Genomic DNA, 25,301 nt, shown 5'->3' with positions numbered 1-25,301 from the left:
TAGAGCCTCATATAGCCTACATATTGAAGGTGACCGGCCAGAGGTGGTCACCGGATTTGGCCGGTGACCACCTCTGTACTTATCAAGGTTCCAAGTCTGTCAAAGCGGAAACATTGTTTTGAAGTTCGTGGACGATATCTTTTACTAATAAGCATTGGTCCAACTAATAATAATTCGGCGCAGTCGCTAAAACAATACCCACAGAAACGGCTCCTAGAAGAAATGATTTTGCTTCTCTGCATAGCACCACTCAGGACGAAGCGAGTCAAGGCAGTTTCTTCACTGCAAAAAAGTTATTTTGCTTTGCTTTACTAGTTGACTATTTTATATGGTCATTAACGTCACTATGTTAAGGTTACTACTCACATCACGTACAATGGTGAGTATACACATTCAGTGAACTAACATTGTGCTAACACAACCACGCCAAACATATCTGCTCACAGCACCTGCTGAAGCTTTCCAGCATCAGGTGTGTTTTTGATGGAAAAAAAATGAAACAATAAAATAAACTGGGCTGGTTTATCAGTGCGATGCTGCACAACTCAATTGAAAAACTAATCAAATGTTGTATTCAGGCACTTCAGTGGACTCCACATCTGCTTCAAACGAACTTCTGATAGGCGAGCTTTTCAATACTTTGGTTGTCTAAGCCAAACTACCAAAGTATTGCAGTCCAAATATACTTAGAGTCTAACACAACAGTATTTACCATTTCCAGGTATTTTAAGAGTATTCTACACATATTTTGATCGCTGCATTTTTACTAGGGCTGGAGTATACTTTGCATGAAATAAATAAATATTTTAAGAAATCTATGTGAAATGTAGTTTGTGCCTACTAATTTTGTATTTACACATTTCAGAACGCATAAAAAGCACCTCAAATGTGGATTAAATAAAGGTATTTTAAAAAAGATTTCAGGAATGTATTTTACTACTAAGTAAAAAAAAAAGTGTATATTTTCTGTCTATTTTTTGTGTACTTACAATTATGAACTGTACTTCAAATACACTCAAATTAGAGTCTGGTATATTTCAGACGTCTTAGTCTTTGCTAAGGGATTCAAAAGGGGGGGGGGGGGGGGGGGGGTGAGCAGAATTCTGCTCACTCGCCATGCACTGCGGTGGCGCTGCTGTCGGCACTGCGCATGCGCAGCGACAAGTTGAAGTTGCTCGAGCGCTTGTCAACTTTATTTAATTTTGTAATTGCGCGATTCCGGTAGTTTCCTACAAGTAAGTGAGCATAACACTAAGTACACAGAGCTCACAGATGATGTTTTGCTGCTGCATTGTGCACATTAAGGCGTCGTCAGCGATAGGGACCCATCGGGACCGCTAACTCGGATCGCCGTTGTCCGCGTCTGTGTCCCGCCGCTCCGAAGCAGACTAATGCATCAAATGCTTTGAACTTTCGCTCTAGATTATTATATTAACTCTTTTATCCCGACAGAAAAGATTCGTACCCCAACCAAGGGTTTGTAGACCGCACTTCCTGTCAGGTGGGTATAACTAAGACAGGAAAATATTCAGAAATGTGAATATACACAGACGGCTCTATGACTCTACCGCACTACTGCAGCCACAGTAAGACGCCGAATGCCTCCAACATGGCGCCAAGGCAATGATAGCAGATGACAGTGTTGGTTCTGACATCTAGTTGAATCAGGAGGGGCGTTAGGTGCAAGAAGCCTATATACGGCAGAGCGATATCAAGATACTCAAAACTTTCCACTAGTTAGATTTATAGAGTTGCCAACGATTAAGAGACCGACGCTCGTGTGGACATACTCAGAATAAACGCTATAGAGTGAGGACGCTTCTTAGAGGCGCACGGTGGGAGAGACTCCAAGGACAAGCGCGTATTCAGGGTTTGCGTTTGAAACTGACAACGAGCAGCGTACGATCAAGCGAATCAATATCGCTTTTAATAAAGCGCGAAAAAAATCTCTCGCAAGGTAAAATGGTAACTTACTCCTAAAACAGAGCCTTTTTTCGCGGATGCTTCGTGAAAATATTCAATGCGGAGCCATGTCTCAATTCAACTATTATGCAAAACAGAATGGCAGGGGTTTTCCCAGGAGTTAAAATTAGCGGGGGGTCTAAATTTTTAGGGAGGCGGTAAGGGGGGGGGGGGGGGGGGCTCTACACCCCCCCCCCCTTTAGGCGCTGTCTAATCACTGGCAGAATGGGTCGGTTTTTACATTCCTAAAGAAACTGAAAGTTGTAAGACGAAAAGGACATCTGAAGAATTCACAACGTGTTCCTTTCTACCTGGCGCCTTCAACTGAAAATCAAAATTAACACACAAAAACCAGAACTGACGTCAGCCAGTATTTTGGTATTAACCGACTACAAAGAAAATACCTTTCTAAGGGGGCTATTTTGTTACAGAGATATCGCGTGACGATAATGACAGCCATTACTCGCGTAGCCGAGCGGGAGCCAGTCTAACCACTGTAGCCGAATCATACTTCCAGGGAAACAGCAACCTGCGCTTGGCTGTATTAACATGAGTGCCCATCACTGAGAACGAATCCCGCAACCTGGGGAGTAAATGACGGCGATAAAAAGCTTTCGGCGCGTCTGTTTCGTTGAACGAACGATGATGCCCCCGTCAGCGTCAGAGCTGCAGATGCGGGTCACATTAACGGTTCGACGAAAAAGGGGAAGACAGGCAAACAGGCCAGCTCTCATTTGGAGGACACGATGATTGCACGGCCATCTCGAGAACCATGACACGCAACAAGACCTAGTTGAGTACCCTTCCCACGTTTTTCTTTTGTCCATTCGATCTCACATGCTTCGATTCTGAGCCCTTACTTTCCTTAGCTGCATCTAGATGAACAAAGAGAGAGAAAAAAAGAAAAAAAACGGCTATCCCTCTTTCTTGGAAAAAAAACAACACGAAGAGAACAAAATGATGGAAACATCGAATATAGTCCATTGCACCTTATGCGACGGGACACAGCGGATGCTGCGAGCCATTGCAGCCAATCAGGTGCTATGGACAAATCACGTGACTACGGGCTCCGCGCACAGCTGGGTTCTTCCCGAAGGCCGCATGACACTTAAGCGGCATGGACTTGGTTTAGATGACTCCTATAGGGTCATCCAGGGTCCATCGTCTAGGTGAAACGGAGTATAGGACCAACGTGTCTTGCTTGACGACGTGTTCCGCTTGTAGAATGGGACCCCCTTTTTTCGGTTTTTGTTTTCCTTGGGCCGTCGCGGAGGGGCTGCGCTGGCGATTCGGCCATTCTCGTCGCAGGAAGCAGCGGCGAAGCGCAGCAAATTGCCGCATTTCCCGCGGAGCTTGGACAGACGCTCGGCCCGTTTTAGCAACGCAGAGACGCACCTCTGCGATTAGCCGAGCTCCGACCGCGGGACGTGATCCTGTTTTCGACCGCGCCAAAGTGGCCGTCTTTCCTTTATCTATTTCGTCTATTATAATTTTTCTGTGTGTTTCCGTTTTCTATATAGTGGCTTCAGTTTTTCCTTTTTGTTATTGTTGTTGTAATTTTTATTTTGTTTTCTGGCAAGGCGGCTCTTGCTATTTTTCGCTCTGCCTCTTTCTGTTGCGCAAAAAAATTGTACGGTTGCGAGATTTCTTTTTTTTTTTTTTTTTGTGGTGGCTTTTAGCGATCAAGAAATAAAATAGAGGTGTTTTAAAAATCGACGTTTACAGAGGACTTCTAAAGTGCTATACATTAAAACAGCGATGTAAGAGGACAAAACAAGGCCATGAGATAAAAACAAATTTGTGAAAGTAAGCAAAACTGGAAAACACAAGCGTATTTCTGATCGGAATGTATTGTGAACAACTGCTGCACCGTGTCCAGCCTTTTTTGTAGCCGAGATAGTAAACATATATAATAAATTCCTAAAAATGTAATGTGTAACATGAACACGTGTCTGTGCATTTGCCTTTTCATTATTTTCTAACCTTTTTTAACTCAAAAATAAAATGAAAGTCATTTAAAAATCTTTGTGATGCGAAACTAGAGCGCAGCTCTCGAGGAGGAGGAGGGCAGGGTAGAGAGGAGGAAGTATGCCTTTTCTCCTCTTCTTACCTTCTCCTCCTCTTTTCCGCCTTCTCTCCCCTGGCCGCTGAATTTGTTCGTGGGTGACGTACCTCGAAGTTTTCACGTCATTTTTCACGTTAAATTTAGCGGGGAGACTGAATTGGCGTTGAGGTAACGTGACGTCAATATCTCCGCTAAATTTAGCAGAAAAACTTAACCCGCTAATTTTAACGGGGAAATTTTCCTGCTAAAGTTAATGGCAAAATTTCAACTTTAAATTTAGCGGGTTAAGTTTCCCCGCTAAATTTAGCGGTAAAGTTGTCGTCCCATACCTCGACGCGAATTCAGTTTCCCCGCCCCATTTAGGGGAAACTGCAACGTCCCATAATGCAACGCTTGCGGTTACGCCGATGCCGACGCCACTCATCCCGGAAACACACGCCTAAGGACTGCGCCCTAAAAAAAGCAAAAAACGCTTCTCGTGAGATTTGGTGCAAAACACTCAACATTCCACCTTTTTTATGTTTTGCAAAGATGATAATCATCCTTTTATTGTTCGTAAATTGTAAGCATATAATATATATATATATATATATATATATATATATATATATATTTACAGATATGTACCTGCACATGACGGAACAAAGTAGCTTTCTTGGTGTCATAAGAACGCCATGTCTAGTCCGTTTACCATAGGGGGTATTCACTGGACGCCATATTTGAGGGCGATGTTTAGAGCGCATGCTCAAAACGAGCTCACATTATTAGCCTACTAAGACCGGCAAACTTGATAGTGCGGAATACGCGTTGCAAAAGAACTAAGGAAGCTCGCCGCGAGCACGCTCTCAGCAGTCGTTCACACAGCTATGGTCACCTGTGAATACTCCCTGTAGGCCTCGCGTAAACAGAGTAGAAAAGCGGGAAGCGAAATTAAAAAAGTGCCAATGAAGGCTGAGCGCACGAGTCCTCGCGTCCACAAAGCTCATCTGGTATCTTGAAGTTATGTGATGCTATTAAAGGCAGGTGTCCGAGCACGTGACTTAATAAAGTTATGCGCTGCTGTAATCGAGGGTGCTATGCAAGACGGCAAGGCGAGACGATGGGACTGGGACCCCCCTCTGCGATTGGTCAGCGGCGAGGCGCTCAACCAATCGCAGCAGGTGGCGATGTCTCGGCCCTTCGTCGCGCTGTCTTGCATAGCCCCCCAGGAGGAGTCCGTAACTTTGAAAGTGCCGTCATACGCATATAAGAGATATGAGCCTTGCACCGGTCTTGAGATATTATATGACCAGTAGTTTGGTTTCCCGTGTGGTGTTATAGTCGGGGAAACTTTCTGTGATTACGCATTCTAAGTTCCAGGAGCATGTGCTTGAACGCCGATGAAAGCAGTGGACACGCACCCCTCCTCTCGTCAGAAAGGCCACAAAACGTTGTCCCCGAGTGCAAAGATTATTCGCCAAGAGGTGAAGGGATTTTCACAGTATTTCCCATCCAGAGAACGCTTACTGAGTGTGTTCTTGACATACTACTGTATAACGCGTGCTCAGCGGAGGCGTTCCTCGTTGTTAATGCGGAATTGAACCAATTAATTTATACTGCTCCTCAAGAATATTTCCTGGATTGTTTAATCCCGACCAATGTGGTACATCCGTCGGCTGCACACATGTTGCGCGCACTTCTTTTGCAATTACCTTTTTATCCAGATTAAATTCTTTTTTTTTCAAAACCGTGAGACTTCGCTCACTCATGCCACCCGATATTGCCATAATATCTAGAAATAAAAATCCGTCGTTGTATTGTCTCCGTAGTTCAAGAAATGTTCGTCGACTGCTCCGCACCAGCTGCCGCACGGGAGCGGGCCGGGAGTCTCGACAACCACCCTCAGCAAAACTTTACCGGATCGTTTCACGGATCTCTCCGCCCTGTTGCGTGGTTCCAATTTTTTTAACCCTTAGTTCTCGGCGCCAGCGACAGCATCTGGTGTATAAGCATAGTCGTATTCCGTATACACGCGATGCGGGAGTTTGCTATAACTCGAGATACTCGGTTTTTTTCTCTTGACGCGCTGTCTGGATATATGCACCACGTAGTTTCTCGTGCGAAATACATAGACAAAGCGTACAAAGCGAATGTCGCAAAAAAAAAAGAGACATTTATCACATTCGCAAAATAAATGCGTCATCTGCTCAATGTTACAACACCCCGAGTCCCGCTCGGAATAATAATGCGAACACTGGAGAGAAGGGGCGCAAAGTGAGCTGGTACCGAATTCGGAGCTTAGTTTGAAAGGAACGTGTGGTTTGGTTCTTTTTGTTCCTCGACAAAACAAACAAGAAAAAGAGAAATATAGAGATAAAAAGAACGAGAGGTAAAGAGAAAGAAAGAGAGAGAAAGAGGAATAAATTAAGTTGCTTTATGAATAAACAACACGTTAGGGCAGTGGAGCGTCACCAACATATCCTCGGCTCCGACCACCGCCGGCCGTGCGTTGTCGCGATGTTTGGTGTGAAGTTCCTGGTGGAAAGTTGCAAAAACATTGAAAACATTGAGAAACCAAAAGTGTGTCATCAACGTAAATTGCATTAAAGGCGTGTTAGGAATATGCCAGAAACTTCCAATTGCGAGCGATGCTACAACATCGGACGGATCCCTCAAGTTATACGACGCAAGATAACATTATTTAAGGAGCCTCGTTAGTGGGATTGTTGTCGCGTCATTCTCAGGGAACTTGTAACCGCAAACAGAGACAAACACGAGGGAAGAGACACCGGCGGCAAACCTGTACGTCACCAGCCCAGATGGTAACACGCAGGGTCGCTGTAGCTGTCGCCTTTTCTCGGCGAGACTGAAGAGGAACTGCAGACTAACGAACAGCCGAGTTTATTGATCTACATGTTCGGTTCCTGTCCTTCGTTGACCGAGGTGCGTGTTTGGTATGTGTGTGTGTCTTCTGTCGATCCTTCTGTTTTCCTCGTTTATGGGCTGGGTGACCTTTTCGGTGGAAGGGATGAAGCTACGAAAAGGCTACGACTCTGGTCATAGCTTCCTAGATATGGGGCTATGCTCTTCGCCTGATTACCGCGCACCGGCACCCGCGCTCACTGCTCTGCCTTCAATAGATCCCTCCAGCACCGTCATTACGACTTCATCCCCAGCAGACGGCCGCACGTCTTTGTAACAATAACATTGTATACGTTCAAGACGATTGAGCAGAAACAAATCCCCGTTTGAAGCGCAACGCCTCTAAAGTTTTTGAATCATAGGCGCTATAAACCAATTTTATAGTACCCCATATTATGCTCAAAATATATATTTGACGTCTCTAACTTGCAAAATGTACATTATTGTTTTCCCTCCTTACCCTATCAGTAGAAGGAAGAAAAAAAACGAACTTGCAGCGCTCCCTTCCTAAACATGCAGCCAGAACAAAGTGGCCACGGGATCTTGGGTGGCTCGTTACTGCAACGCATAGCCACGAAGTGAACAAACAAGATGCTCAAGTCGAGTTCGCTCGTAGTGCTCGTGCTTAATACGTGAGCCATACACCTTGGAGTACCTCACCCCTGCTGCTGCGTCGACATCGTGATCCCCATGACCACGCGATCGAGCAAGCCACGGAGAGGGGAGATGGAAAGAAATAGGCCGCTTCCACAGTTGGTTTTACACCGCGATAAAGCAGCTCCTGTGGCAGTGGCGTTGCGCGCGAATATACCGGTGTCACATATGTGCCAGAATGATCCAGCTAGGTTGGAACATTCAAACGTAGTATGCTTTTATGATTCCAATATAAGGCAATGCTCTTTGCCACTGGCCTAATTTAAACCATACTATGCCCTTCAAGCCTATAAGGCCAGTCAAGCAGCTCAAGAGTTGCTACGCTACGGAGTCTCTCGTCGTTTCATGCGTGTATGCGGAGAGCAAGTCGTCTGCTTCTTGCGCAGGAGTTGTGATGACGTCAAAACGGCGCAGAGTTCTGATATGCCTTGATTGAAAGGATAGTGGGTAGACCACAATGCTAGATGCCTGGAGGTCTACCCACTGTTTTCTTTTTAAACGAGCCAATTAGAACTCGGCGTTCTCACATCGTCGCAACACCTGTCCAAAAAGCAGACGAACTTGCGCTCCGCATTACCCTCGGCTAAACCGAACAAGCTCAGCGAATTCGCCATGATTTTGCGCTCTTTGGTGTGTGTGTTTGTTGGTTTGTTTGTTTGTGTGCGCGTGCGTGCGTGCGCTCTGACCTATGGTGAAACGAAGCATACGGAGAGAAACTGCGAGCTAAGAGGAGATGAGAGCTTGCGGTGATGACAGAGCGCCGAGATCTGACTGGGAAAAATAGGGGGTACACGCAAAGGCTAGCTGCCTTCGTCTCAACCCGCTGTCTCCATCCACTCAGAACGCGCAAAAGCACCGTCTGCTCCCCGCGCGAGGTCTGGCCTTGGAACGCTGAATGAGACAAAGGCGTGCGGAGGCGTCAGAGCCTTTACGCTCTGACGTAGAAACTGAGGTAGAAATTGAGGGAGATAAGAGCTAGCAGGGGACGCCAGAGCGCCGATCTGAAACTGGAAGAATTCGAGGGTAAACGCGAAGCTAGCTGCTTTTGTTTCTACTCACTGTTCGAAGGCGCTCAAACGCGAATGCCAAATGCAGGTCGGTGGCGTTCAGCGTTCGAGCGCGTTCGAAGAATCAGTAGAGACAAAGGCAGGTGGATTTGCCTCTACCCACTAATTCCTCCAAGGAGAGCTCGGTATTAGGACGTACCCGCGCGTCTTTGTCTCCTCCTCTCTCCCAGTTTCTGTTCGCATACGGAACGCTTCACATCATAGGAGCCGAGCTGGTGACATATTCCAATTCGCCAGAAGTGTACCAAGACGAACACGGAGCAAATCAATTACAAATTTGGCCTTGATTTTTTTTTTCATGCTAGCTAGATGGCATAGGTTGCAGTTGGTGTCCTTCTCCGCTTGCCGACTTCTTTCATAAAAAGATTAGAATCTGACTTTTAGGATCTACTAGATAAAACATACGTGGCATGAAAAGGGAAGTATCTTCTGAGCCTGAAGTCTCTTGAGATACATCAAAGGGTCCTTCCACCACTTCGCTCGAGTAGCAATGTCCTGGAGCGTCAATGGAAGAGACATCGAGAATCTCAATCTACTTTGTTTGTTTTTGTTTTTATTTACATGCGATGCATATTGTACCGGCAGCTAGATGGAAAAGAAATGCACCATCTTTTCTTGAAGTTGGACCGAAGATTTCTCTCGCAACACCCTAGGGAGAACCTTCTTTATTCGAGTGAGCTACACAAGCGTCTTTTCCATCTGCCAGGAAACCGCATAGCATTGAGCGCGTAAAAAAAGTACTAAATATGGTATGCAGCTTGTTTGACATTTCGCACGCGTTCTATGGCTGCGTTTTTCTGTCTGCTTTTTGCGTTGTCTGCGCGTCATCTTGTCCGGAAGAAATTCGATAGAAGATACCAAAGTGTCCCCTACCATTTTTGTTTGAAACGCTCTACAACATTGCACAAAATTTGAGCGAAAAACTTCTTTTTTTTTTTCTTTGTCGTAGGAGGTTATTTTACGCAAAATTATACGCAAAAAAAAGCTAGACATGTTTTCCTTATACTCTCGTACTTATTTGGTATCGTGTAATACTTCTTTACTACGTCTCAGACATCATCATCTCGAATCAAAGTCGCTTGCAAGGCAGTTCTGCATTTTTTATACTCCGTTTCACCCTAAGCTGACAGTGTGGTGGGAGCTGTGCGCTCGTTGGACCAATCAACCATCTCCCTTTCATCACACGACACGAGTCTGCTCGCTGCGCGTTGGTATAATATGGGCGGGAGCGCGACCACGCGGCGAAAGGTAGTCGTTTGACTGGTCCAACGATATCGTAGCTTCAACCGCGCTGTCACCTCAGGAGTGAACGGAGTGCAGCGCGAGGAGACGACAGGCTTTTAGCGCGACGCTGTCGCCGTCTGCTCGGTTTACTATCAAGATCGCGGGCTGCATCGACAGGACGGAGATACGCCTCCGTAATATTTTCTGCCGATTTTTTATTTGCATTGAAATTCTTCTTTCCGTTTGCTCACCCAGCTTCCGGAGTTGGGAGCTACCTCTACTGCGTCATAAATTCTCACGTCCGAAAGTTGAAACTACTTCGTACACCGATGCTCACTGGGGATGGGGGAATGGGAGTTGTAGATATAACTTATACGAATATATCTAATATACAACTGTGGTCCCACAGGCGTTGGTAGTCATTTAGATATGCGACTAGTTTAAAGTACGGTTAATTTTAAAGAGCTCCATTTTTCAATTAGAAGTATTTCAAATTCACAGTTCGACGATAATTATAGTTGCCCCTAGTACGTCAGTGTATACTTTTTTTAGCGATATGTGGTAAAATGGCCTATTATCAGTGAAAAATATGTTTTATGTTATTTACATTGATCGATGACTTTAGTGGCCGGGTGCAGTCGAATCCAGTTGGGGCGAGCAGAGCAGGCTGAGGCTGCTTGTCAATAAACAGAAGGGCCAGCATTTTTTTTTTTTTTGCGAACTTGATTACGGGACAGTGCTAATAATAAAACACAACCGAAAACCAACAGGTCAGACATTTTCAAACAAGTCGTAATGCCCCAGCTGTAAATTGTTCAAACGCGTTAACATTTTTCACAGTTTTTCGCTGTTATTTCTTCCGACTTTAAGATGGCTGACATCAGGCAACCAGAAAGCTCTATTGACTCAACTCTAGAGTTCAAGCAGGAGCTATGAAATACGGTACCCTAGAAGTATTCAGTGACTAAAATTGAAACAGGGCGTTCAGGGAGCAGACTCATATTACAGCGGTCATGTATTCTTGAAAAAAATATATTCATATTTCATACGTAATTACTGATAGGGGACAAAATATTCTCGAAGTTAACAAAGGAAAATATGCACGAGCCAAAAAAATATCTTCCATGGTTAACTCCTATTTCTGTATTTGTATACTCAAATATATTAGAAACATCCCGCGTCCTTCAACGTGCATTAAACAAGCACAAATGAAAAAGTTTCCAGGTGTTTGGCAGCCTTGGCATAGGCAAGGAGCCGCCTTCCCAGTTTAATAGACGCATAACCAGCTGTCTTGTAACTGGAGCATATGGTCGATTATGATGGAAAGCCGTTATAAATAAATACAGGAGCAAATGCGGAGTTTTTAACTCCAGCCACGAGGTTGGAAGTTGTGCAAGGTGCAACATATCAATCCTGAGATGCAAGCGCAGAACCACAGACGAAAACTGAGAAGGACTAATAAAACGCAGCGTTAACTCTTAAAAAGAAACTTTTTTTTTTTTTAGATTTGGAGTACACGAAAGGAACAGAATAATACCTGACAGTCTAACAAACAACAAGTATTTCATATATTTCTCAAAAACTCTAATTGATGAATTTTTAATGTTACCTAGAAATTTCAGTTCTTTCAGGCAAAAGCCAACGGGGAAGTGCAGTCACACTTGGCAATCGCATGTACGGAGATTTCCCTACAGTCTCGTGCTCTCGACAACCTCCCCTTGTGGTTTTATCCTGGCAGCGATTAATGAATCAACTCTGCGGGGAAATCCATTCGTTACAGTGACTAACCAAGTCACTAGGCAGAGCAGAGTGCACCGAAGGAGCTTGTTCAAGAGACCTATCATTAGCAAACCATCGCTCCCTCCGACCGATAATAGTCTGCCACCACACGATAGCGGAATTCCGAGCACCGCTTCGTCTTTCAATGCAACTATTGCCCTACTTCGATTCTGATTGTACTTGAACTCTTCATTTTAACTCGACTTTAGTTGTGGTCTCCATAGCAAGTCATGTGAGGAGGGTCTGACGTGCAACTTTATTCTCGAGGCTATATGGAAATCGAGCCAATTTGCTTGCTGCACATGTGCGTTTGAGAATGGGCATCCACGCAACGTATGGCGGTGAATGCAAAGTGGTAATGATTGCTGTGTGTTTTGAAGGAAGTGAACCATTATATCTGGTGCTGATCCACTGCATTTGTCGTCACAGCAAGAAAAAGGCACGTTTCGAGCTGCGTTCGAGACCTTTCCTGTTATTGTCGTTTTTACCTGCAGTCTTCGGGGTTTCTGTCATGTTCGCGTTTTGCTCATTGTCCATGCGATGCGCTAAGTAGTTCTTATAAGATTTGCTTGTCGGGCAAAAAACCAATGCTTTTTTTTTTTTGAAACATGTACGTCTGGATAAAATACCACATACAGCTATTTTAAGATGCACCTATATAAACCTTAATTTACCATATAAAAGAAGAAATTAGTATTGTGCTCTGCAAGAAGCCGGACTTTGTTTTGTTAACTACTGTTATTGAGCTGAATACGAGTATAGACACGACGTCAGCACTTTTCATTCACGATGCGATTCATTAAAGGGGTCATGAAACCATATCGCGTTGGGATGTTTATGACTTTGCAGAGGCGTACTGGTCTTAGTCTGGCTTAAGTATACTCGCACAGACCGCCACTGATTCAGAAGCTTCTTTGTCGCGGTGAAAATGCGAGGATAAAAAGGGCCTATTTATTTCAGTCTTGACTTTGGAAAGCTCGATGACATAATTCTGGGGTCGAAACCACCTACCTGATGACGGTCGAGCGCAGCTCAGGGATTGGTCACGAGAACTGCGTGAGCTGTCAACTTCGGCTCGTGACAACCGGAGGACACTCGGGTCGTGTCCAACCACTGCGGTGATCAGAATAGTCAAACCCTAACGAAACCAGGAGCTCAACACGCGTTTTCTACTTTGCTAACCCCAGCGCGCGGCTATGATGAACGTTGGCGGCATAAGATAGGCCCCAGGCCACGTGGTCGCTTGTTCTGGCTCCGAGTTGAGGCGATGAACGCGTTCTCATATTTTTGGAATATTTTTTGGCGACTGCCATTGCCTACAGGAAAAATACTGATGCAAGTTTGTTCAGGTATCAACATTAGGGAGTGATTCTACATAGTGTATAGCGAAAGTAGAAAAATATTTCATGGCTCCTTTAATATACATCGGAAGCACCTTGGCAACCGTCATTTAGGCCGAGTAGACAGTTCGCATCTTCAAACTCAGTTAATTCTTGTCCCGCGTTCAGTTGGCCTAGCTTTGTTGTGTTACGTTCTCGCTGTTTGTTTATATGTTATGTTCTGCGCGTTCACGCAGGCATATAGTTTTTTTGTAACGATGGAGTTACATAAATTTTTTGGGCGTAAAAGGTGTTTGGAATGATCGTCATTCTCAGTCGTAATGTGGCGTAATGCAAGACTTCAAAGGTTTGTATGACGTCTGTTTTTCAGGGTTGTTATTATGGGTGAATATGGCTCAAGAGATATGGCTATCCGGCCCGCGCGAAATGAGACACCTCATTGAATTTGCTGAGAATTAATTTTTGAAGATAAGATATCTATGTACCAACGATTAAAAAATATAGTTTCTTTTTTTTACTTTATAAATACACTTCTTGCCATTGAGCGTTCAGTCTCCACCCAAATGTAGTGCTGGGGGTCCAGTCCACACGCCAAAGTTTAAAAGCTTGCCGTTGTTTTATTCGAATGTTATAAGCGATTTTTAATCAGTTTAAACAACAAAATGGGCGGGTTCTCAGCAGCCTCTGTTCGTGCATTCGCAAGCATCGTGGGCCACCATTTTATTGTTCTAGCATTTAAAAATCGCTTATAGCTTTTAAATAAAACAACGGAAAATTCTGAAAATTCCACGCCTGGTACAGATTGATAGCCGTATATCAGGCCGAAGACTGAGCGGTTGGCGATGCGTAGTTTATTTTTGTACTACAAAATTTCTATGGACTTCTCCCCCAGACATCTTTTATGTTCCATGGTCGCTGACATATATATATTTGTGTAAAAAAATGCAACTTCTAACAAAAAAACGCACACACACACAAAAAAAAATCAGCAGTTTGATACTTTAGACCCATGTTACGAATAAAAAACACAGGACGCGGGATGGCCAAAAAAACGCGTTTTTCGTGTAAGGCTCGTCAAATTATGAGGCGCTGGAGAAATGCAGCCTTCTGGGTTAAGTCCTTATTTTAAACTTTTTTTTGTTCGCCTTCCGCCCATTGAAAAGCATGCACACCTGGTAACGCACCTGGTATCGCTGCGCCGCAGCGTTCTTCCGCAACATAGAGTTCGTCTGCTTTCCTCGCCGTCACCATGGCAACGAACGCCGAATGAATGAAAGCACGCACAGTAACGCCTTGTGAAGCCAGTAACAGCTGACGCCATTTTACGAACGCCGTCTGTTAGCCAAAGCCGAACGCGGTGTGTCCGATCAGCCGCCTCCGCCGGTGAGCCGCTGGCAAAGACGACGAAGCTGAGAGACGCCGACGGCGATGGAGCAAGCAACAGCACCGCGGGACGACTGCAACGCCGGCATTTATCGGGATAAAAGGCACAAAATAAGCAAGAACAATTTTTATTTGCATCAGAACACTCGATATCCAAGTTGGGGACCTCATACCTTTGCTGGGCCTTTCCTGTGAACGGTTTACAAAGACACGAGGTGCCGCATTCAGAAAACAGTTCCGTTTGCAAAATATGGTGGCCCTGAAAAGAGACGTTAAGACCGCAAACAGAATATATAACTGACGTAACGAGCACTTGACAAGCGGTTGGCGCATAAGTGGTCTTTATGCGCGCAGGCAGGCGACGGGATCAGCGCAGCGGATCACTCGAAGTCACCGGGGCCGTCAGAATCGTCGTCCTCCGAAGGTCCCTGTCTGCGTCAGGGCTGTAGATTTTGGCGGCCGCGGCGACGAACGACTGGAATCTATCACTGTTTCCGCGAGCCTTCTCTCTCCTCCAAAACATGAGCTTTGCCAGGCGACCAGTGAAATGGTGGTTCTCGCGCCGTCCAGATGGAAGAGAGTTTTTGACGTGGGCCCAGGGGCCCGCCACTGTATTGGTGTGCGCACCATGTTCGGGTCGACAAAGTGCAGCTTGTGGTTGACGGTGAGGTGCGTGAAGCGAGCGTCATCTGCAAGCTTGCGATAGCCAGCCCAGCAGTCAGTGATTATGCTTGTTCCAGGGTGGACCCACTCGGCTGTTAGTCCTTGCAGGGTTTTAGCGTCAAGGGGCTCCACGGGAACAAGAAAGCAGCACCCGCTGCAACGCTCCACACCGCCGAAAACCCACTGGCCAGGCCTTAAATACCCGCGATGGTACTTTCGCCGCCCGAACATATTCTCGTCTAGTTCTACAGTCACGCCTTCGCTGCCAATCATCTCTGAATGCGTAAAGACGACATTTTCTACAACCTCCCGACAAAGGCTCGTCCAATCAGTTATTTTATTACTTGCGACATCAGTCTCCCGCTGAATGACGGCGCACGGTAGGTTCTGGCACCAGAGGTAGATGATTTTCATGAGTTGGGGAAGACACAGGTGCCATCCCTCGAAAAATGAACCCCTCCGTTCCGAGACCTCGCCCCGGCACTGAACACTGACCGGCTTCCTCTTGGGCAACGCACGAGTCATCCACACACCGTACCTCCACGAGTAGCCATCCGCAGATCTAGCGCGGACTTGTAGCGTCATCGAAGCTTCGCACTCTGGGCACGCACGAGAACCCAGGAGCAGGCCCATGCCTTGAAGCAAATTAATTGCTTCAAGAGGTTCTTTCGTGGCGTCATGAAGACGGCACAAGTTAAACGCCATGGCACTCCGGTGCTGGGCTCTGGAAGAATACAGCACCGAAGTGGAACTGCGCGCTTCTTTGCATTTATTCTTTTCATTTGATCCGCCATTTTATACCTCGTGGCACCATTCTAACAAACTCATTGGTTAATCGGTCGGACCACACCATGGCGTGACAAAAGAAACGCCAATCGTATGACCAGAACGGTTGCCACTGTCAGCATCGATACAAAGAAGAGAACAGTCGGACCCAACAACAAAATGAAGTAACAAAGCAAATAAAAATTAAAAAAAAAAATAAGAAGGGAGTCGTTCTCGGGCGACGTGTTCTTTGATGAGAAGTGTTGCTTGCAATGTTCCTTGTTTGTTTTCTTTTTTGTTTCTTTGCCCTAGAGGATGCCACGACCCTTATTTGAAGTTGATTTGTTAATTCAGCAAACAACGCGTTGGAACGAAAGAGGGAAGGAGTCTTAACGTCAGAATTCGACGTAGTCTAAAAGAAAAGAAAAGTAAGAATGCACAATATATACCGTACTGCCAAGACCGTTATACTCCGCACTCGGCGATGCCTCATGACGCCGCCGACGACCGTTAGGCTATTTATTTTGTTTCTTTAGATTTGTTATCGCGACAACTACTCCACCGTGCCTCAGAGTTTCCAGTGGAGGTCCGGCAGTTTCAATGATCATTATTATTGTCGTTTGAAGGGCACTCTTCCTATGCTGCCTCGTTTCTGACGCCATAAAAGATATTCTTTCTGTTTAGATTATAGGCGCGAAAAATCCATACTGACTGGGGCTTCAGTAACAACTCTGCATTACTCAGGCCCTAGTCCGCGTGGAGTTTTCGCGCCTGCAATTTAAAAAGAAAGAATGGCATACACACACATCACACGCGCACGCACTCAAAGGTAGTCCAGAAGTCCAGTGTCCCCGACGTGTTTTTGTAGCGCTTTCAAATCGATACACTGATACCGCCAAGTGTTCTCCGGCTCAGGATTTTGGTGACATTAAATGGTTTATTATGGTCCAACAGTTGCAGCGTTCTTCTCACGTCTTCTCGTTGGGTGCTGTATTTTCCGCATGCACACAAAAGATGCTAATAACAAAGCTAAATAATTGTACTAAATAATTATTGGACAATTGTTATTGGACTAATTGTATCCACCAACCAATCGGACCATGAACTAAACTTTTTTTTTTTTATACTTATATATTTATGGCGTCAAAAACGAAGACGAAGCTGCATAGGAAGAGTACCCTTCAAACGACAATAATAATAATCATTCAAAACTGCCGGACCTCCGATGGAAACTCTGAGGCACGGTGGAGTAGTCGTCGCGATAAAAGATCGAAAGAAACAAAATAAATAGCCTAACGGTCGTCAGCGGCGTCATGAGGCCTCGCCGAGTGCGGAGTATAACGGCCTTGGCAGTCCGGTATATATTGTGCATTCTTACTTTTCTTTTCTTTTACACTACGCCAAATTCTGACGCCAAGACCCCTTTCCTCCTTCGTTCCAACGCGTTGTTTGTTGAATAACCAAATCAGCTTCAAATGAGGGGCGTGGCATCCTCTAGGGTAAAGAAGCAAAAAAGAAAACAAACAAGGAACATCGCAAGCAACACCTCTCATCAAAGTTCACGCCGCGCAAGAACGGCTACCTTCACATTTATTTTATTTTATTCGTTTTGTTTTTTCATTTTGTTGTTGGGTCCGACTGTTTTCTTCTTTGTAACGATGTCGATCGTGGCAACCGTTCTGATCGTACGATTTGCGTTTGTTTTGTCACACGATAGTATGGTCCGACCGATTAACCAATGAGTTTGTTCGAATGGTGTCACGAGGTATAAAATGGCGGATCAAATAAAAATAATAAATGCAAAGAAGCGCGCAGTTCCACCTCGGCGCTGTATTCTTCCAGAGCCGTGCATGGCAGTGCCATGGCGTTTAACTTGTGCCGTCTTCATGACGCCACGAAAGAACCTCTTGAAACAATTAATTTGCTTCGGGGCATGGGCCTGCTCCTGGGCTCTCGTGTGTTCCCAGAGTGCGAAGCCGCGATGACGCTACAAGTCCGCGCTAGATCTGCGGATGGCTACTCGTGGGGGTACGGTTTGCGGATGACTCGTGAAGTTCCCAAGAGAAAGCCGGTCAAGGTTCAGTGCCGGGGCGAGGTCTCGGTACGGAGCGGTTCATTTTTCGAGGGATCGCACCTGACTCTTCCCCAACTCATGAAAATTATCTACCTCTGGAGCCAGAACCTATTGTGCGCCGTCATTCAGCGGGAGACTGATGTCGCCAGTAAGACAATAACTAATTGGACGAGCCTTTGTCGGGAGGTTCTGGTAAATATGCCGTCTTTACGCATTCAGTGATGATTAGCGGCGAAGGCGTGACTGTAGAACTAGACGAGAGTATGTTCGGGCGGCGAAAGTACCATCGCGGGTATTTAAAGCCTGGCCAGTGGGTTTTCGGTGGTGTGGAGCGTAGCAGCGGGTGCTGCTTTCTTGTTCCCGTGGAGAAGCGTGACGCTAAAACCCTGCAAGGGCTAATAGCGGAGTGGGTCCGTCCTGGAACAAGAGTAATCACTGGCTGACGGGCTGGCTATCGCAAGCCTGCAAATGGCGCTCGCGTCACGCACTTCACCGTCAACCACAAGCTGCACTTTGTCGTACCGAACGCTGGTGCGTACACCAATACGGTGGGGGGCACCTGGGTTCACGCAAAAACTCTCTTCCATCCGGACGGCGTGTGAGCCACCATCTCACTGGACACCTTGCAAAGTTCATGTTTTGGAGGAGAGAGGGCGCGCGGAAACACTGATAGATTCCAGTCGTTCGTCGCCGCGGCCGCCACAATATACAGCCCCGACGCAGAGAGGACCTTCCCCATAGTGCGGAGAACGAGCATTCTGACGGCCCCGGTGACTTCGAGTGATCCGCTGCGCTGAGCACGTCGCCCGCCTGCGTGCATGAAGACGACTTGTGCGCCATTCGGTTGTCAAGTGCTCGTTTTATAAATTCTGGTAGCGGTCTAAACGGCCCTTTTCAGGGCCGCCATATCTTGCAAACGGAGCTGTTTTCTGAATGCGGCACCTCGCGTCTCTGTAAAACGTTCACAGGAAAGACCCAGCAAAGGTATGAGGTCCCCAACTTGGATAACGAGTGTTATGATTCAAATAAAAATTGTTCTTGCTTATTTTGCGCCTTTGATCCCAATAAATGCCGCCGTTGCAGTCGTCCAGCGGTGCTGTTGCTTGCTCAATCACCGTCGGCGTGTCTCAGCTTCGTCGTCTTTGCTAGCGGCGCACCGGCGGAGGTGGTTGATCTGAAATATCGCGTTTGGCTTTGGCTGTACTCCGTTTCACCTTGAGTTGTACCGCAGAGAAGGCTAGAGGCGCGAGCTCATAGCGTTGGGAGCTGCTCTTAACGCACGAGAGCTTGTGCCGCCAAGATGTGCCCTAGACCAGGAGCTCGCGCTTATAGCCTTTCCTGGGGTACATCATAAGGTGGAAGAGAGTATAGCAAACGGCGTTCGTGAAATGGCGTCAGCTGTTGCTGGCTTCACGAGGGGGTACGGTGCGTGCTTCCATTCATTCGGCGTTCGTCGCCATGGAGACGCCGAAAAAAGCAGACGACATTATGTTGCGGAAGAACGCTGCGGCGCAGAAATACCAGGTGCGTTCTAAGGCCCTTCCCGCATGCTTTTCAATGGGCGGAAGGCGAACAAAAAGAGTTCGAAATAAGGACTTAACGCCAAATGCTGCATTTCTCCAGCGCCTCATAGTTTGACGAGCCTTGCACGAAAAGCATGTTGTCGCGGGACCCTGCTAGGATTAAAATACTTTTTTTTTCTTCGAATACCTCGAGTCAGATTTGAAAAATATTCAGAACTAACGAACAAGAAAACGGGATGAACATTTTGAAATTATATCCGTTTTCACCTCAAGGAAAAATCAGGTTTTGCGCATTGTTCGTACGTGGTGCGAAATAATCCTTACACGAGAGTTGGTCGTCCGCAAAAAAAAAGCGATGCTTTCGGCGTTTGGAGCGTGTTCGTGTTGATAAGGTAACATAGAACTAATCTAAATTGCACGTACATATACCTTAATTTTTAACATGACGGTGGAAAAAAGTAGTACTCCCCAAGAAGCCGGACTTTTTTTACTACGTTTCTAGGGGTGAAAACGGGTATAGGAAGTATGGTCAAAAAGTTCCGAGACTGGTTTTGTAGCGTTAAAATGGAGGGCAGCACAGTGACTCTCGCGCAGGAGTCAAAGGAAGGGACTTCGTGTCTAGTTATACCAAAAGGCGTCGCTTTGTGAACATTCGGAGCTGCGCTACACGAGGTTTTATGGGCACATGCACGGGCGCAATGGCGATTTAACCATCGACTGCAGACGAGAGCGACAGTAAACATCAGTTCTGCGTCGAACTTGGCAAATATAAAACAGAGACCTTTGAAATTTTTCAGCAGGCTTCTGTCAAAACGCAGTGAATATTTGCAAATTGTTTGGATTGGCACTGGCGGCTCAGGAACGGCCGAATATCACTGGAAGACGAAGAGCGGTAAGGCGACCTTATCCAGCCTTTCCTTGACTTCAGCGACGTTTTGCCATTCATGAGGCGCGAGTGCCACTCAAAAGACTTCGCACACCTCACTGCTTTTTCACATAAGCCTTCTGAATAATTTCAGAGGTTTCTGTCTTAGAGTTGCCGAGTTCGACGTAAAAATGATGTTCTCTCTCGCTTTGGTTTGCAGTGTATGGAGAGATCATCATTTTGCTCGTGCATAGGGTCAAACATACTAATGTAGCGCAGTTCCAAAGGTTCACAGAGCAACGCTCTTTGGCATAATGACGCAGGAAGGTCCCTGCCTTTGACTGGTGCGCGCGCATCACTGTGCTGCATTTCTTCCTACGCTACAAAGTCAGTACCGGAACATTTTAATCACACCTCGTATTTTTTTAGTCATGTATTCTCTCTTTCAAATTCAGCAATAATCCCGGGTCCTCCTGAGTATTGCCTGGACGGCTTCAAAAAATACGAACGACATATATTTTCCTTATATCCTTCTGTAACAAAAAAAAATTGTTTCATCAATGTTTTTGCGTGTTTTTATATAAAATTGTCACGAACGAGCGTCTTGAACGAGCGCCATGAGCGAGCAACACGCTGGCAGTGTTACACGATCCAGTTTATTCCAATAAATATAGCCGGGAAATTGACGTCGTTACGACGTCACCTGGCTCAAACAATATTCCAGTTTTTTCGCTAAATTTAGCGGAAAAATATATGTAACATGACTTGATGTCACCTGACCAACAAAAGAATATAGTTCCTCCGCTGGATATGGCGGGGACATTGACGCCAAGTCGCCTAAACACCAATCCATTTCGTTCGCTAAATTTAGCGGGGAAAATCAACATCACGGGGCCAATAAATTAATTCAGTTCTTTCTCGCTAAATTAGGGGGAAAAGAAAATAACACCAATAAAAATAAATAAAAATATGTGCGTTGTTTGAACGGGACACACTCTGTTCCCCTTTGTCTCTGTCAGCGTAATCAAACTTGTGTTAACCATGTTGAATAAATCTGAGACCGGGGCTGAAATGAACACGTAAGTCGAAGGAACAGAAAAGGACAAGACGACGTCTCAAACTCAGCTCGTGTAATTTGTAATATATATACATATCGATTTCTTGCTTAATTACCCGCGACATATGCGTCTTTTAGAAAAACGCTCCCATAAAAAAAAATATACTGTTTCAAACTGAAGTAATCGCTTTGTGCCTGAGTTACAAAACCAAAACTACTTGTCAGAAAAAATTAACAAATAGTTTGTAATAGCCGCCTGCATCTGAGAGAAGTCCACTTGCAGGAGGAGTATCGATTTATGTAAATAGGACGAGATTTAGAACGTTTCCAAATCAAGTTTTCACAATAGCGAGTTGCTTAAAGGCGTTTAAACTCACAAAGTCCATCGGACAGGTAAAGTTTATTTGTGTTTGTTGTATTTACTGGCACTCAACACCAATCTCCTAGTTAAACTTCATAAAATTAAAGATGCCATAGATATGGACATCAAGGATAGAACAATCTTTCTCATTTTCAAGAAACTTTTGTTACAGAGACGCTTCACCAAAAAAAGGCGGAAGATATAGGTGCCACTTATGTAATGCATACCGTTACTTGATATAACTTTAGAACCAAATACACAGAGTACGTTTTAAGATCGGTCTTTTGGCAGACCATTATGTTCTTATCGACTAAGGTTGAAACATCACCCCCACAGCGCTCTCCGGTAAATTTACGGTCACTGTCGCGCCTAGACACTTTGTACATTGATAAAAAATACTGACCACTTGATATTTCATTAGGAAAACAGGTTTGCCTTGGAAAAAGTATCCTGTGAGGACACATAATTGCTTTTGACATATATTAAAACAATATTTTTTTTCTTTGTTTTTGGTGATGTAAAGGTGGAAGGGGGTCGGTCTTGCATTGAAAAGCAACAAACGTATGTGTATATGACTGATGTAGAAGGAACGGTGATCTGAACTTTGGGTGCAGCTTTCAGTCATTTAGAAATTACTCGGACGCACAGTTGGCAACGCGGTAACGCATTAAAACAACTGTTGGTGATACGAAATGCCTGCAAGGTTTGCGAGGAGAAACTTTCGAAGTGCCGAAGATTGCAGCAGCAAGCAGTAGGCGACCCACGCCGTCGTGAAACTTTGCCAAGAATACACCTTATGTCAATCAATTTCACTCCTCGATCAGAAACAGAGACAGGAAAAGAAACAAAGAGAAAGAAAAACTTGTTTGGAAAGTTGGGCAACCTTCGAAGTAGCGCTCTTCTGTTGTTCTCAAAAAAAGCAACAAAAAAAAGTCAGTATCACAAGAATATTGTCCGATTTCGTACGCGTGGTCTGCCTTTTTTTTTTCCCAACTTTGTGTAAACAAAACAAAATAGCCCTAGATATCGATTCACTGTTATTGCCAATATCCCAGCTTCAAATATTCATAAAAAAAAGATAAGACAGTTGTTTGTGGTGGCGTCTATTTTGTACGCAAATGGGATCGTTAAAAAAAACGTTAGATATCGTTGCGGAAATTGGTTTTCGTTTCGTATGTCTTTGCCTCCTACGTTTTATTTCATTCTATCGATTCACTTGTCATTACGGTTTCTGTTTGTGTTTCAATTCAAGTTCCTCGTTTGCTTGTTTTTTCGTTATTTTCCAACAAGCAATTTCCTTGGAATTCGAGCGAAGCGCCAGAGTCCAGCCCATTGTGCTTATTCCAAGCACTCCCAAAACCAATATCCGGAGAGAATGTTCCCCCCTCAGAGATAGGCAATCCAGCAGCAATTGCGTTTGTAACGAGATTGCGCCGTGTGAGTCTGACCAAAAATACGCGATGGAAATGGAAAATTCTTAATATCTTGCAACTACCGAAGCCATTGGTCTTAACAACATATATTCGACAGAAACCATATTCAACACGATGGGAAGGCTCAGACCTGGTTAACCGGTAAAGCCAGCTAGAAGTGCGGGCACATATTATGGCACAGCCCCAACCGACACGCTTACACGTACTAAAGGGAAACATCCGTTTAGTATTAGAGGACAGTTGGCGATTGTGATGATGAATCGTAAATATGCTCTAATTATGATGGATAGATAAATGCTCAACTAAAACATGGTGATATGAGCCGCGGTTAGTAACTGGTTGCTTTGCCGCGGAGGGTGGGGAGCAGTACATAAGTTTGGAATTAGAGTCCATGCATAAGAAAGCACACCGGGCTCTCAACCAATTCACAAACTTTAAGTTAATAATAATATCCAACCCAAGGATTTTATCTTGAACTCGAGCATATTGCGCATCTCGTGACCTTGACCGGAATGCTCACTACGTAATTACCTAAAATTCCACTGCACCACTAAATAAATAGGTAATTGTGCGCTTCACACTGTAAAAAAATTTGCTAATTACTTTTTTTTGTCTCTCGGTATTTCTTTACTGCATCATCTTGTCGTTCTAGTATAAGGAATTGCTTTGTCCTTTTTATGGCAACGTGGACTGTGGACCTGCCCAGGGTATGCTTTTTTTTTTCTTTTTCTCACCTCTTCCATCTATATTGTTGCAAGGAATAACATTATTAAAAAAACTGTCCCTTTCCCCACTTTTCCGCCCCGTCCCCGCACAAACACACACACACAAGATAAACAAAACATTAAGGTCCTACTAGCACTTTGCAGAGTTCACAGCCTATCGGAAGTGGCCTACTGAACTCGTGGTCAGAAAACCGTGCTTGCGTGGTGCTTACCCTTGACGCACTGTCGGTTGCGTATGTTGACCGGGTACTCAGGCCGGCATTCGCAACGACGAGAAGTGACGTTGCAGAACACGTGGTAGAGCACGCGGCTGCAAGTCAGGTTGCACGGGTCGCCGATGTAGAATCCAACGCCTGCAGCAGAAGAAACAGGAATCCCACACCTGAACGTACACCCCTATGGTTACGGACAAAGTAGAGCATTCTACCGAATGTGTGCCAACCCGCGGTAAAGACACGGAAAAGAAACAATACGAGGTAGGTGATTTTTCTTTTAATTTTGCCGTAGGTCTTTTTTATTACAGTCATTAAGAAATTGGTCGTATGTGGACTGAAGATAATTTCAAGTAAAAAATAATACAGGCAAAAATGATTAATCTTTCAATGCAAGTCCACACTTACATTACTTAACACAATAAAGAATTGTAATAACACTTAAAAAACAAGCGAGCTAGTGATAATTCATGATAATAAAACCCGAGACTCAGGAACACAGAAGGACACAAACACAACACGTTGTGTTGTGTTCGTCCCGTTCTGTGTTCCTAGTCTCGGGTTTTATCACCACGAAAGAATTGTACACCCTTAAATGTATAAAAAGTAGTGCTGGGCAACTGATCGGTTAACATTCCAATTAATTGGTTAATACTTTAGTCGCGAAACATTTTTAACCGGTTAATCGGCTGGGGAGAGTTTACAAAACATTCACGGGGAAAAAAATGTTTTTATTAGTTTGCGTTCATATTTTTATTTTACGAAGCAGCACTGTAATTTTCCGCGGGACATCTCTGGCATTCCGTATGACTGTCAGCAAGAGCGATTGTAAGATTATGTTAATATTACAAAATGTTTCATAAATATTAGTACAATTTGACACTTTTGGAGATATTATGCTAATGGTCAAGTGAACCGATTAATTGATTAATTATTCGATGAAGCGACTAATCGGGATAAAAACTTTAATAGAAGCCCAGTTCTAAAATAAAATTGTTCCCGATACACGGTGAAAACCTTTCACCACCCTTAATTTAAGATAATACACCAATTTCAATCATAAAATACGATGCAGTTCCATTGAACGCCCTTTTGAATGAAGTAAAAATGGTGTGCGAAAGTGTGACGCGAATCTGCAATAGTGTGGTGAGAATCATTTTTAACGGATGTTTGCCGCAGGGACAACCGCTTTAGCAGACGTTTTTTTTGCTTTTTTTTTACGATTTTGAATAATTATTGCCTGTATCA

The sequence above is a fragment of the Ixodes scapularis genome, unplaced genomic scaffold, assembly GCF_016920785.2.
Source record: "Ixodes scapularis isolate PalLabHiFi unplaced genomic scaffold, ASM1692078v2 PGA_scaffold0__279_contigs__length_252992795, whole genome shotgun sequence".
Taxonomy (NCBI): domain Eukaryota; kingdom Metazoa; phylum Arthropoda; class Arachnida; order Ixodida; family Ixodidae; genus Ixodes; species Ixodes scapularis.
This window is presented reverse-complemented; position numbering follows the sequence as displayed.